The sequence below is a fragment of the Leucopleurus acutus genome, assembly GCF_964270905.1.
Source record: "Leucopleurus acutus genome assembly, chromosome: 5".
NCBI lineage: Eukaryota > Metazoa > Chordata > Mammalia > Artiodactyla > Delphinidae > Leucopleurus > Leucopleurus acutus.
In genome coordinates, this window is record NC_139147.1 from 103,915,220 (window position 1) to 103,929,895 (window position 14,676).

At 44.6% G+C, this 14,676-nt stretch overlaps 1 protein-coding gene across 7 annotated transcripts in view; it reads left to right on the forward strand.

Annotated features, from left to right (window-relative positions):
- The first annotated feature begins 208 nt into the window (after positions 1-208).
- B3GALNT1 (beta-1,3-N-acetylgalactosaminyltransferase 1 (Globoside blood group)) overlaps positions 209-14,676 on the forward strand; it is a 32,868-nt gene continuing 18,400 nt past the window's right edge. For 2 of the 7 annotated variants that reach the window (XM_082839522.1, XM_082839525.1), the window contains exons 1-3: positions 450-549; positions 1,489-1,568; positions 1,992-2,080. The gene's annotated coding sequence lies outside the window, so the exon portion shown is untranslated. Of the gene's footprint in view, positions 319-449; positions 569-1,488; positions 1,569-1,991; positions 2,081-14,676 lie in introns of those variants that run through there. The other 5 variants (XM_082839524.1, XM_082839523.1, XM_082839526.1 and 2 more) reach the window with 5 other exon arrangements.

Consider the following 14,676-nt stretch of genomic DNA (forward strand, 5'->3'; position numbering starts at 1 on the left):
CCAGACCATTGCAACCCCGACGTATCCCCAGCCTTCTTTTTCTATTGATTCTAGAAGGAGAACGCGCATTTCGTCTGCAAGAGCAAAGAACTTCCCAAGATGTCTTCTTCCCTTCATAGCTCTGTGCGAATTTTAATAAGTAAATACCTCCCGGACTGCCGCGAGGCCGGGCACTTACGCAACTTGAAAACAGGGCAAGCCGGGGCAAAGAGAAGCGAGTCTTCAACAGAAATCCTTCCCGAGGTCAGCCCATCGACTAACCGCTGCCAAGCTCAAATGTAAAATGACTACCTAGCACCCCGGTGCAGGCAATGCAAGGTGAAGCCGAGAATCCCGAGGTCGCGCCCGGATTAGCGCGGAGGCCTGGGTGCCGCGCGACGCCGCCTTCCTGGGGGGTCAGGGCCCGCGCGTGCGTGCGTGCGAGCGAGAGGACAAGGGGCTGAGGGCCCGGCGCGTGGTCTGCGCGCGCCCGGCCGCGCGTGCGGCTGCGGTAAGGCTGCGTGTGCGCGCGGGGCTGGAGCTTAGGCCATCCGCCCACGTCGGAGCACGGTGCGCGCCACGCGGGGGGGTGAGTGTGGTCCGGGGTGGGTGCTGGGGCGGCGGGGAGGCCTCGGAGCCCCTCGGGCTGGGTGGCGGGCGTGGCGCTGGGACCTGCTCCGCCGGTGACGGGCCCTCCTCCGGGACACCGAGGCCCGTGCAGCTGGGCCGGGAGGCGCCGCCCACTCTTCCGGCCCTCTCTCGGAGCGCGGCCGGGGTTGAGCCGCGAGCGGCCGCGCCCAGACGCTTGGGCCTCCGCGACTATTTGTTCCCGCACCCGGTGAGCGCGGGAGGTGGGGCCGCAGGCGACACCTAGGAGCGCCGGGGTGCGTGGTAGGGCCAGGCCGAGGCTGCGAGGAGCATGCTGTCCGCCCTGCTCTGCCCCAGCGCGCAGACTACTCCCTTCCCGTCTCTTCGGGGAGCAGCACGAAGCAAGTTGGGCGGGTCGGCGGGGGAGCGGACGGGGACGGTGATTCGGTGTCGGATTCCCCAAGCAGGCCTGGGGTAAAGCCTTGACAAGGAGTTAGGGAAGGGCCCAGCAGCCGAATTGTGGGAGGCTTGTTCCTCCTGGGGAGGGGTTGGGAGGAATGTGGACCTAAGGAGGAGAATGGGCGAATTGGCCAGAGAGAGGAGGAAACCCGAAGAGGCTAGGGCTACAAGATTTTTAAAAGGGGTCTTAGCAAGCATACAAGGCATTTTAAAGGAAATCTTTAAGGTGCAATGGAGCCTCACTTTTCAAGCAATAGGGAATGATGCCAGCAGCAAGCATGAGTGGCATTCCGTGTTTCTTCTCTCTCTTCCACTGTTGGAGAGAATGTGCAAAGCAGAGACGGTTTTCTTTCCTTCATGTGTTTTGCACTTAGTACCAGCGTTTAGGAGGTGGCTGGTTTGTCAGGTAGAGCTATCAATAAGGAACAAATTACTAAACCATGTCTTTTTTTCTGTTTTCAGAGGTGAGGAAGATTTGAGTTTGCAGTCTTCACCTGGGAACAGCTTTGTGTTTTAGCTTTCCCCAGGCGGCTTAGACAGAGGTAGGGAGCTGATTTTGTGCTCTCAGAATGTGTTGATGCCTGATAAAAGCATACATTGAACCTGTATCCGTGTAGAGAAGGGAACTATTTACTATTTAGAGATAAGAGTCTAAGACCTTTTTTTTTCTCCTGACTAGAAAGTTCGTTCAAATGAATGGTTGTTGGGTAATTCCAGTCCTGAAAATAAAGCCTGTTATCAAGACAGTGGCCAAGTATAATTCCAGATGAGATGCATGAAGTGATTTGAGAGCAAGGAGGAAGAAGAGAGGATCAAAAGCTTTTCCAAAAATGAAAAGAATGTTGATATATAATGGTTTGCTCCTATAGCAGCTTGCTAGGTGTAGAACATTAATTTTAGATGTTTCATGCCCAATGTCGTTAAGTTATGACTGAGATATATTCTTTTTCTGTTCTTCTGTTCAGTAGTGCACGGCATATCTTTTAATTAAAGCATGGAATACGGAAAACAAAAAACTTCAGCTAGTGTTTTAGTCTCATCTGAAATTCTACAGGTAAGTTCCTCTTATTTTAATTGAGAAATTATCCTTATCGGTTAAAATTGACCATAATAGTCTCCTTTATAAGATTTTAAGGATCATTTATGCAGCTACATGTTTTGTTATATATTCTAGTATAATTCTTCCCTAGAGGATTTGAGGAGTTGGAAGAGTTAAGCTCAATTAAACCATTTTAGGTTATATATATATATTTTTTAAAAAATGGAATCATTATTAAAATACCATGGTATCTCAGGAAAACTTAACTATATAAACTTATTTTAGTGGTCATATTCAACATCAATATCAGACTCAACTCTCTTTATCCCTAAGAAAATACACCAGTGGTTACTTTTCTCTCTTTTCCTTCCCTTTCAAATGATTTGCCTTGTCTCTGTGCCCAGTCTCCAGCTCTGTTCTGTCCACCATTGGATGATACAGGTAGAATCCCATTTTAGGAAATGCCTTTATTCCTTCTGCAACCATAATATGTCCAGGCCAAATATGCTTCTCTGTTACATCAGAAAACAGCTATCGTTGCTCATCCCTGCTCACTGTGTAGTAGATAAACACACTACAGCTTCATGAATGAGGTCAAAACTAGAGGGTCAAACAGGATGCTCTTAAATGACCTGGCACAGCAGATAAATTCAAAAGTTGCAGTTCATTTAATAGCAGGTTCTTCGACAGATATCTTTTTTTGGACTATGAGCAATGATTTTGCTTTAGTAAAAAGTTGCATATTATAAATATCGATTTGCTTTTGCAATCGGAGTTTTTGATACATTGTGGATTAGAAGAGGGAAGGCGATGGTATAAGTTAGAAGCAACTTCTAGGGGGCATGTCTAGGTGAGGGGGAGATGAAGCCGCAGAACAGTCTGTAGTGTGGGACCCTGAGAGGCAACAGGATAGAAGATTTGGCTAGGGGTGTAACTTGCACTCCTTGAAACTGAGAAATTAAGGAATAAAAAACAGAGCTAGAGTAGATTGTTTCCCATTCTGTGTGGATCTGACCCTGACACAGGTAGTTAGTCAGGAAGTCAAGGCCTTTTGTTGTCCCCTTATAGCATCCACAGCCTAGTTTAATACTTCTCAGCCCTGCTACCCTCCAGGAACCATTTCATGTAGGGAACATGTTACGAGCACTAGGATCCCCTTTTCAGTGACATAGCCTTCTGGGGTAATGAGGAAACATAGAGAAGAGAGACCTTAGGAGGTTTTGTTGCTGTTCTGAGATGCCATTTCATGGGGCTAGACAAACACTTTCAGACCAGCAGCCTATTTTGAAAATAGTTTTATTGGAGCACAGTCACATCTATATGTTTAATAATGTCTACGGCTCCATTTTCGCTACAAAGGCAGAATCAGGTAGCTGGGATAGAGACCATGTGGCCCACAGAAAATGTTTGCCATTTGGCCTTTTATTTTTTTTATTTTTATTTTTTGCGGTACGCGGGCCTCTCACTGTTGTGGCCTCTCCCGCTGCGGAGCACAGGCTCCGGACGCGCAGGCTCAGCGGCCATGGCTCACGGGCCCAGCCGCACGTGGGATCTTCGCAGACCGGGGCACGAACCCATGTCCCCTGCATCGGCAGGCAGACTCTTAACCACCGCGCCACCAGGGAAACCCTAGCCTTTTACTTTTAAAAAGTTTGCCCACTCCTAGGCTAGAACATAGATTTCTGCTAACCTCCAAAGCAGTGCACTTTAAGTAGGCTCTTTTAAGTTTGAATTAAGGAAGTACTGCTCCCGTTAAACATTTCACAAGTCTGCAACCACCTACTACCAGCATGACAGTGAGGGCTCCAACCATGTCTCTTATCTGGGGCTATATTTGGCTATTATTTCGGTAACAGAATTTGTTTTCAAGAACGGAGTTACCCACTTGCTGAGAGAAAAAATTATAATCAACTCTTATCTCAGTATTAAATAGTTTCATTCTCTAAACTGATATAATTTGTATAATTTGCACTTTGGCGGGCATCTACACATTCTGAGAGTGCAAACTCAGCACCTTGTCATGACCGGTGGCCACAGGTTTGGAGACATTTGAGCTGGGGCTGGGGGGGGTGTCCCTCCATCTTCTCCAGGTGGGCTTTGCTCATAATGTTCAGTCTAAAACTTGGAGTCATGAACCTTTTCATGACTGTCCATGCTCTGCATGTGTCAGCAACTTGAGGGCCAGGCAGCCTAGCCTGTAACACATGTCTGGCATATCGAATGACTGAATGCAATACATTCAAATAGCTAAGGACAAGGGAAGCAGTAACTTAGCTTAACAGACAAGAATGACAAAGATCTGTAATACTACTCACCTAGGGCAACAATGGGAAGAAATGTTAACTAGAGCAGCTTGCACTGTCCTCTTCCTCCAATGAGTAAAGCTGTTTGTAGCAAAACAGAGACAGGCAGCCCAGCTCTCAAGGCAGCCTTGGTGCTCCTCTGCCTGACTTGTGTCGTCTTTGCTCTGCTCCAGTTTTCCTAGCTTCTCTGAACCTGGTTATCCTGTTGCCTCTTCCCATAGGCCGCTCTGTCACATGGCTCCCTCAGACTGCCTACCACTCAGGGCAGAGTGAGTCCACTTTTGTTGTACTCTTTGCTCCCTACCCAGGAATCTCAAGAGGCTATGGGATTGGGTGTGAGGTTGGGCTCTTCTACAGGCACTGTGCTCTGGAGGCGGAGCACAGCAGTTGGAGTTGAACCTAAGTTTGGGTTCCAGGTCTCCTTGTATCTGGGCTGCACCAGTCTCTGAAAAATGAGATAGTGATACCCATGTTACCATGTTGTGAAATGTGCTTTGTAAATTGCTGTAGAAGTGATACAGACTTAAGCCCAAGAGTCCAGTTAACCTTAAAAAAAAACCACCCTGCTTAAAAGTCTAACTTATTGGGCTTCCCTGGTGGTGCAGTGGTTGAGAGTCCGCCTGCCGATGCAGGGGACACGGGTTCGTGCCCCAGTCCGGGAAGGTCCCACATGCAGCGGAGCGGCTGGGCCCGTGAGCCATGGCCGCTGAGCCTGCGCGTCCGGAGCCTGTGCTCCGCAACGGGAGAGGCCACAGCAGTGAGAGGCCCGTGTACCGCAAAAAAAAAAAGTCTAACTTATTACAAAGAGTACATTTTTTTGTGTGGGTTGGATACAAGTGCAGATAAGGCAGGAGCAAAGAGAAAATCTCAAATAAATTTTCCTTGTCATGTTCTACTACCTTTGGCCTCTCCTCATCTTTCTCAGCCTAAAGATCCTACATGCCGCAAGCCCAGAAATCTATAAAATACAGTTGTCCTCAGTATCTGCAGGGGATTGGTTCTAGGACTCCCTCAGATACCAAAATCCATCTCAGTCCCTAAAATGGCATGGCATTTGCATATAATCCATGCACATTCTTCATATACTTTAAATCATCTCTAGGTTACTTGTAATACCTAATGTAATGTAAATGTTATGTAAAACATAATGTTTAGTTATGTTAGTTGTAAATACAACGTAAGTGATATGTAAATAGTTGCCAGCATACATGGCAAATTGAAGTTTTGCATTTTGGAACATTCTGGAATTTTTTTTTAAAAATATTTTTGATCCAAAGTTAGTGGAGCCCATGGTTGCAGAGCGCTGTGTTCCCATATATTGTTATTCCTACAATAAAATACTTTGTTTACAAACGGTATATGATATGCGTTTTTAAAATAGGTTTTTAAAAACCCAGGTGTCTTCTACCTCAACACGCAAGAGGCTGGAGGTTTCCATTTTAATGAGGCTAGAATGAAGGGCATTCTCCCATACATCTCAGAATATCTGAGGGTGGTGTCACTGCAGCCAGCCGGGGATGCAAGGGCAGAATGGGGAAATAATAATGGAGCATTAGGTATTTATACTCACTGTCTACCTAAAACTGTATAACAACCACAGAGAGTTACGCTTCATATGGGGGGTTTTCTTAAACTCATTGAGTACTTCAGATTCATTCTTAAAAATGGAACAATTTAAAAATTTTATGCAAAATGAAACCTTTTCTTTTTAAAGGTTTTTAAAAAATTATTTATTTGGCTGCATTGGGTCTTAGTTGCAGGGTCTTTGTTGCAGCACTCAGGCTCCTGTCTAGTTGTGGTGCGTGGGCTCTAGAGCGCACGGGCTTAGTTGCCCCACGGCATGTGGGGTCTTAGTTCCCCGACCAGGGATCTGACCGGCGTTCCCTGCATTGGAAGGTGGATTCTTAACCACTGGACCACCAGGGAAGTCCCAAACCTTTTCTGTATACTACATTTTAAATATGAATAACAAAGTCATGGAATCTTGGAGTTGGAAGGGACCTTAGAAGTTATCTAAAATAACTTACAACTCAGTGAGGAATTAACCTTTGTAACATTCCTGCCAGCTGCTTGAAGATTTCTGTTGGTGAGGAGCAGCCCATTCTAGTAATCTATACTGAACCTTCCCACTGGTTTTTCTTTTGGCTGCGTTGGGTCTTCATTGCGGTGCATGCTTTCTCTAGTCGTGGTGAGCGGGGTCTACTCTTCGTTGCGGTGCGTAGGCTTCTCATTGCAGTGGCTTCTCGTTGCGGAGCACGGGCTCTAGGCACGCAGGCTTCAGTAGTTGTGGTTCGCGGGCCCTAGAGCGATGGCTCAGTAGTTGTGGCATGCGGGCTCAGTAGTGGTTCACGGGCTCTAGAGCACTGGCTCAGTAGTTGCGGCACACGGGCTTAGTTGCACCGTGGCATGTGGGATCTTCTGGGACCTGGGCTCGAACCTGTGTCCGCTGCATTGGCAGGAGGATTCTTAACCTCTGTGCCACCAGGGAAGTCCCCCACTGATTTTTATCTTTGGACTTCCGTTTGCCTTCTGGATTTACACTGATGTATTGTTCAAAATATCTGAAAGCATCTACCATGGCCCTTCTAAGCTTTTGTTTTCCCCAGAACAGAACATTCCTCAGTTCCTTCAGCCACTACTTCATCCAATTCTTATTATGGGAGTTGAGAAATCAACCCCTTAACCTTCCTCTCAACTATGGATCTAACTTGCCAAGGGTCCTTTTAAAATGGAACATGTATGTGGCTATGGGTTTATGATCCCTTTTGCCCAGACTCCTTTCTCTTTCTTGAACCCAAGAGTGTGTTAGGAGTTTTAGTGTGTGAGCTGGGGGAGGGAGGCTTATTATGGTACTAACCTGTAGGATTTCTGTTAGCACTGCCATTCGTTTACAAGCACCTGGGGAATGCTTTCCGTGCTAGGTGCTGGGGACACAGCAGTGTACAGAAGTGAGCATTATCTTTGTTATGGTGGAGCTAGATGGGATCTGAGAGTTATCCTGGCCCAATCCCTTAAAGGCCCTGATGAGAGAAGCAACTCCCTAAATCCAGTAACTTGCCCCCTCCCCCAGCCACTGGAACTAGAATCCTTGTTTCCTGACTCTCCAGTTATTCCTTTACACCATCACCTTTCTTCATACTGAATTCATACTCAACTAAAACCTTTAGGTCTTCCTAACTTAGACGGGTGTTAAAATGGTCTCCCATCCTCTCTTATGCAGTTGGTTTTTTGAACTGTGATATAGGACAGTAAATTTTTTCCCATCAGATTTCATCTTGCTTTGGCTCTGTTCTAACCTGTTGAAAGCTTTTTAGATTGCAATTATATCTTCTAATGAATTTGCTATTTTTTCCTGCTTTGCCTTGCCTTCAAAATTGAATAAACCCATATTCATTTGTCTTTCACAAGAAGTGTTAAACAGGAAAAGGCTAAAGATAGGCGTGTGATTAAACCCTAGAGATTTTCTCCCAGGTTGACAAAGATGCTCTAACAGCCTTAGAACATAAATGGGAGGACAGGTCTTTGGCTGTTTTGGTCAGTACTGTATTCTCACAGTTCTAGCTTGCGCCCAAGAAGCGTGTGTTAAACAAAAGACTGGCTGTGAAAAAGCCACTGGCCAAGAGGGATCAGCCGATTTTGAACCATCTAGGCACTGCCACTGGACTCAGCTTTTCCCATTTTGTTCAGAGGGACCTTTCAGTGCACTGCCATCTTCAGAGAAGCTTAATTCTTGTGTGTTATCTAAGGCTTCCCTTGATCTTCTGGTCAAGGAACCCTTTTGAATATGGAGATGAGGTTAGTCAGGTGAAATTTTCTTAGCGACTCTGCTGGCTCCTGATGGCCACTGCTTCTGTGTCGAAGTGTTCACTAATGTTTACAGAAGTGTGGGAGCTTATTCAGAGTTATTTGGAATATAAACTCACTAACATTATTCCCCCTCAGCAATTCCACCCTTCCTGAAAAGTGTACTTGGAAGAGACTTGTTGAAAATTGTTTGGGTGAGAATTAGAAAGAGCTGAGCATGATTTGCTTGGAGATTGAACTGTGTTTGCATTTAGGATTTCCCTTTTTTTAAGTTTGTGGTTTAGCTTTGTCAACTCTTTATCCCTGGGGAAGAACAGAGGTGCTTCACTACATGGAGGAAAGTAGGAAGACATCAGACTAGAGAGATAAAAACAAGTCAGGAAGGATGCCTTGTACTGCAGAGGTTCCAGACCCCACTTATGGGGTGAGGACACCTGGATTTCCAGCCCTGCTCTGCTGCCTGTGAGCCCCTGACTAAGGAGCAGGTCTCCAAAGCACTTACTATAGTGCCAGGACCAGGCAGGTGCTGTTGCTATAGTTACGGAGAGAGGGGAGTATGAAGAAGTTAGGTAAGATAGAAAGCAAGTTCTTTTTGACGTTAACTTTGTTCGCCCCGACAGAGTAAAGAATATTCATTTTTAAGCATTATTAGATTATGCACATGTAGTGGTTGCAGTTCATTCATTCAATAAATAAAATTTGATTCCCTATTATACTTCCAACTGTGTGCTTCAAAGTAAGAAGAAATGTAAGTCTTATCAAATATGCTTAATCCTTAAAGTAGCTTGATGCCTCTTAAATATCTCATACCTCAGTTTGAAAAGGTTCATGTATTTTGTAGTTCTCCAGAGAGCATACAGTAGATGTAATAATAATAACAGTTCTCTTGGGCTTCCCTGGTGGCGCAGTGGTTGAGAGTCCGCCTGCCATTGCAGGGGACGCGGGTTCATTACCCCTGTCCGGGAGGATCCCACATGCCACGAAGCAGCTGGGCCCATGAGCCATGGCCGCTGAGCCTGCGCGTCCAGAGCCTGTGCTCCGCAACGGGAGAGGCCCCAGCGGTGAGAGGCCTACGTACCGCAAAAAGAAAAAAAATAAAATAAAATAACAGTTCTCCAAGAGATGATAATATGCAATAAAGTTTGAGAACCACTGGCTTAAGAAAGAAAAGGGAAGAGAGAAGTAGTGGTCAGACATCACTGGTTCTGTCTGTTTCTAATATAATTGGAGGAGGTAAGAATGACAGAATTTTATATTGCTTTGTTTATGAATTAATGTGTTCAGTTTGAGAGGGTACTACTAGGGAAATTTTCTTCAAGGATATGTATTTTTTTTTGCGGTATGCGGGCCTCTCACTGTTGTGGCCTCTCCCGCTGCGGAGCACAGGCTCCGGACGCGCAGGCTCAGTGGCCATGGCTCACGGACCCAGCCGCTGCGCGGCATGTGGGATCTTCCCGGACTGGAGCACGAACCCATGTTCCCTGCATCGGCAGGCGAACCCTCAACCACTGCACCACCAGAGAAGCCCAAGGATATGTATTTTTTAAATAAATTTATTTATTTTATTTTTGGCTGCATTGGGTCCTTGTGGTACGCAGGCTTCTCATTGTGGTGGCTCCTCTTGTTGCGGAGAACGGGCTCTAGGGGCACGGGCTTCAGTAGTTGTGGCTCGCGGGCTCTAGAGCACAGGCTTAGTAGTTGTGGCACACGGGCTTAGTTGCTCCGCGGCATGTGGGATCTTCCTGGACCAGGGATTGAACCCCTGTCCCCTGCATTGGCAGGTGGATTCTTAACCACTGTGCCACCAGGGAAGTCCTATCATTTTATATTAAACCCTATATGCATAGAACCTTTTTTAGGCAATTAGGATTTATACTTCTTTGTAGTATCATGTTTTATGCAGAAGAAGTCAGAATGTTGCACAACTGGCAGCAGTTTAGTAATTATCTTTTTTTTTTTTTTTTTTGGCTGCTTACGGGCAGGATCTTCGTTCCCCAACCAGGGATCAAACCCTGCAGTGGAAATGTGGAGTCCTAACCACTGGACCGCCAGGGAGTTTCCAGTAATTATCTTTAATAGTTAGCTTATGTTTTCGCCTTGGATGACTCTGAATCTACCATGCTTGGGCCCAGAATTTCATTGAAATTTGTTTGTTTGTTTGTGTGTTTGTTTTTTCCTGTCTGGACCTTTTATTTTTAAAGAAACATTATCAGAATCAGTGCAGCCTATTAGAATAAGGCTTTGTATTAGCAAATAGCTGAAGAAGAGTAAGCATAATCTAACAGAAACTCAGGAATTTACTTTTGGAGTCAGTTTATTCTTGGGAACATTTTTGTAATATGTTAAGTGGATAAAAGCACATTACCAGACCATTTGTACAATATTCAGATACCCATCAAGCACCTACTGTGTGCTAGGCTCTGGGCATATGGCATTGAACGATATGGGCAAGGCCTTTCCTTCATGAACTTACATTCTTGTGAAGGGAACAGACAACAAACAGGCGAAGAATTCCAGGTAGGGTTAAGGGCTTAGAGGAGAATAATGTGAATGTGCTATGTGATAGGAATGTGATAGCAGATAGGGGCTGGGGGAACTACTTGAGATAAGGGGCCAGGAAAGGACTATCCTAAATGACATTTTGCTGAGACCTAAAGCATGAGAAGGAGCCAGACTTTCCAAGAACCTCTAACTTTTGAGTTAGAGGGGGAACAAGGGCAGACTCCCTGAGGGAGGGAAAGAGTTTGACACAGTCAGGGATCAGAAAGGAAGCCCTTGTGGCTGAAACAGGGATAGGATGAGGGCAGTGGCAGCTGGTGGGATGGGGGCTTATGTTTTCCTGAGGAGAGACAGGCTTGATAGATCTTCATCAAAACTGTTAATGTTGTGGGACTTCCCTGGCAGTCCAGTGGTTAGGACTCTGTGCTTCCACTGCAGGGGTCGTGGGTTGTTTTTTGTTTTTGTTTTTTTGTGGTGAGAACAGTTAAGATTTACTCTCTTAGCAACTTTCAAGTACTAACAATACACTATTGTTAAATGGTCCACACATTGTACATTAGATTCCCCAGACACATTCTTATAACTGGAAGTTTGTACCCTTTGACCAACATCTCCCCATTTCTCCCACCCCCTAGTTCCTGGCAACCACCATTCTACTGTTTCTATGAATTAAATGTTTCTAGATTCCACATATAAGTGAGACCATGCAGTATTTGTCTTTCTCTGACTTATTTCCCTTAGTCTAATGATCTCAAGGTACATCCATGTTGTTACAAATGGCAGGATGTTTTCTTTTTTTTTTTTGGTAGTACGTGGGCCTCTTACCTCACACCTGTTAGAATGGCTACCATGAAAAACACACAAGAGATAACAAGTGTAGGGTGATATCTCATTGTGGTTTTGATTTGTATTTCCCTGATGATTAGTGATACTGAACACCTTTTCATATACACGTTGGCCTTTTGTAAATTTGTAAATCTTCTTTGGAAAAATGTCTATTCAAGTCTTTTGCCCTTTTTTTTTTTTTTTTTTTTTTGTGGTACGCGACTCTCTCACTGCTGTGGCCTCTCCCGTTGCGGAGCACAGGCTCCGGACGTGCAGGCTCAGTGGCCATGGCTCATGGGCCCAGCCGCTCCGCGTCATGTGGGATCCTCCCGGACCGGGGCACGAACCCGTGTCCCCTGCATCGGCAGGCGGACTCTCAACCACTGCGCCACCAGGGAAGCCCTGCCCATGTTTTAATTGGATCTTTTTTTTTTTTTTTGCTGTTGGGTTGTAAGAGTTCCTTATGTTTTTTTGTTTGTTTTTTTTGGGGGGGGGGGTTTTTTTGCAGTACGTGGGCCTCTTACTGCCATGGCCTCTCCCGTTGCAGAGCATAGGCTCCAGACGCGCAGGCTCAGCCGCCATGGCTCACGGGCCCAGCCGCTCCGCGGCATGTGGGATCTTCCCGGACCGGGGCACGAACCCATGTCCCCTGCATTGGCAGGCGGACTCTCAACCACTGCGCCACCAGGGAAGCCGTGTTTTTTTTTTTTTTAAATATTTATTGGAGTATAGTTGCTTTACAATGTTGTGTTAGTTTATACTGTACAGCAAAGTGAATCAGCTATATGTATACATATATCTCCTCTTTTTTGGATTCCATATATCCCCTCTTTTTTGAATTTCCTTCCCATTTAGGTTACAACAGAGCACTGAGTAGAGTTCCCTGTGCTATACAGTAGGTTCTCATTAGTTATCTATTTCATACATAGCATCAATAGTGTGTATATGTCAATCCCAATCTCCCAATTCATCCCACCCCCTCTTTTCCCCCTTGGCATCCATACATTTGTTCTCTACGTCTGTGGCTCTATTTCTGCTTTGTAAATAAGATCATCTATACCAATTTTTTCAGTTTCCACGTATATGGGTTAATGTACGATATTTGTTTTTCTCTTTCTGACTTCACTCTGTATGACAGTCATTAGGGTGTGGAGAACAGGGAACCCTCTTACACTGTTGGTGGGAATGTAAATTGATACAGCTGCTATGGAGAACAGTATGGAGGTTCCTTAAAAAACTAAAAATGGAACTGCCATGTGACCCAGCAGTCCCACTACTGGGCATATACCCAGAGAAAACCATAATTCAAAAAGACATATGCACCCCAATGTTCATTGCAGCACTATTTACAATAGCCAGGACATGGAAACAACCTAAATGTCCATCAACAGAGGAATGGATAAAGAAGATGTGGTACATATATACAATGCAATATTACTCAGCCATAAAAAGGAAAAAAATTGGGGCACGGATTTGATCCCTGGTCTGGGAACTAAGATCCCGCATGCTGCATGGTGCAGCCAAAAAAAAAAAAAATGTTAACATTATCTTTCAGCTTTTATTATCTTTGTGCTTTGTTTTTGCATTCACAGTTCTCTGATGAACATGTATTACATTTGCAATTAGAAACATTTTATATATTTTTTAAATAATTTACTTTCACTCTGTAGAAAATAACCAACATTTTTGCACCCCAGGAAAGAATATCAGGTTATTTTTGCTTAAATAATTGTACCATTGCTGTAACTGAACTCTCTTTTCCATTTCTCTAGAGCCCTTGCATTTGAGCTGATCCCTCTGCCCACTCCCCAGTTTATTTTCTTGTGCCCAGCATGTTTTTGATGCAAAATAAAAGGTCCATACCTGCATGAATTATTAGTTAACTATTCATTACTGTTGTTAGTAACTCATATTTCAGATTTTGAGAATGTGAATCTTGAGTGTTTCTGTGTAAAGATGGTAAGGCTGTGATGCTGCTTTACTGTTTGTCTCAAGGTTCAATGGTTTCAAGAAGTTAAAACCCACTCAGAGCAGCTCTGGTCAAGAGGGCTGCAGCAGACTCCCCAAGATAGGAAGGGCAGTGGCCAAGAACATGAGGTTTGGAGTCCTGTTTGATTTTTGTCTCTACCACCTACAGCCTGTAACTTTGGGCAAGTTACTGACTCTTTCTAAGCCTTAGTTTCCTCACCTGTGAAATGTGAACAGTAAAGGTCTTTAAAGCTCCTTAATTCGTGGGCTCTCTTGAAGATGACATGGCTTAGTACCTGGTGCTCTTCCCATAGCTGGGGCATCCAGGGCCAGCACATTGTGTGGACACCTGCCTACACTGATTGCACATAGTATCTGAATAAACATATAATCGATTGGACTGCCAAGCTCTTTTTACATTTCTGTTGAAGTATGGCATGCAGAAAGAAAAGTGTGCAAGTTAGAAGATAAATTATCAGAGTGAACATACCTGTAGCTACCATCTAGGTACAGAAACAGCACATGGCCAACACCCCAGAAGGTCCCCTCCAGTCTCTCCCAATTATATTTCCTCCTTCTCCCCAGAAGTTACCAGTGTCCTGAATTCTAATGCTTTAGATTACTTCTGCCTGCTTTTCAACTTTGTATAAATCGCATTATAGTGTCTGTTCTTTATGTACCTGGCTTCTTTAGCTCAACCTTATGGTTGAGAGATTCTCCATGATGTCATGTGAGGATGTAGTTTGTTCGTTTTCATTTTGTATAATGTGCTGTTCTCTAAATTTCTTTCTTCTACTGTGGGTTGTTTCCAGGTTGGGGCTCTCATGAATAGTGTGCTATTAAAAACTTTAGTGAACATTTTTTGATGTCCTTATGGACATACATGTTGTTGACTGTTCTGCCTGAGAGTGTAGTAGCCGTGTCATTGGGTACATGTATGTTATATCTTAGTGAATAACACTAAAAAATTTTCCAAAGTAGTTAAACCAGTTTGTTTAGTTTTTTGGGTTTCCTTTTTTACTTCAAACTACTACTTATATATTTATTTATTAAGTCATCAAAATTAGTTTTGTGATTCAGTGAATACAAAGATATTCTAGGATAGCATTTCCCAAAGTGCGGAATTCTAGTCCTGCCAGAGGCTCTGAAACTTAAAATAGGTTCTGTGTTCAGTTAAGTTTGAGAAACATTGCGTAATATATCCTCTTCTCA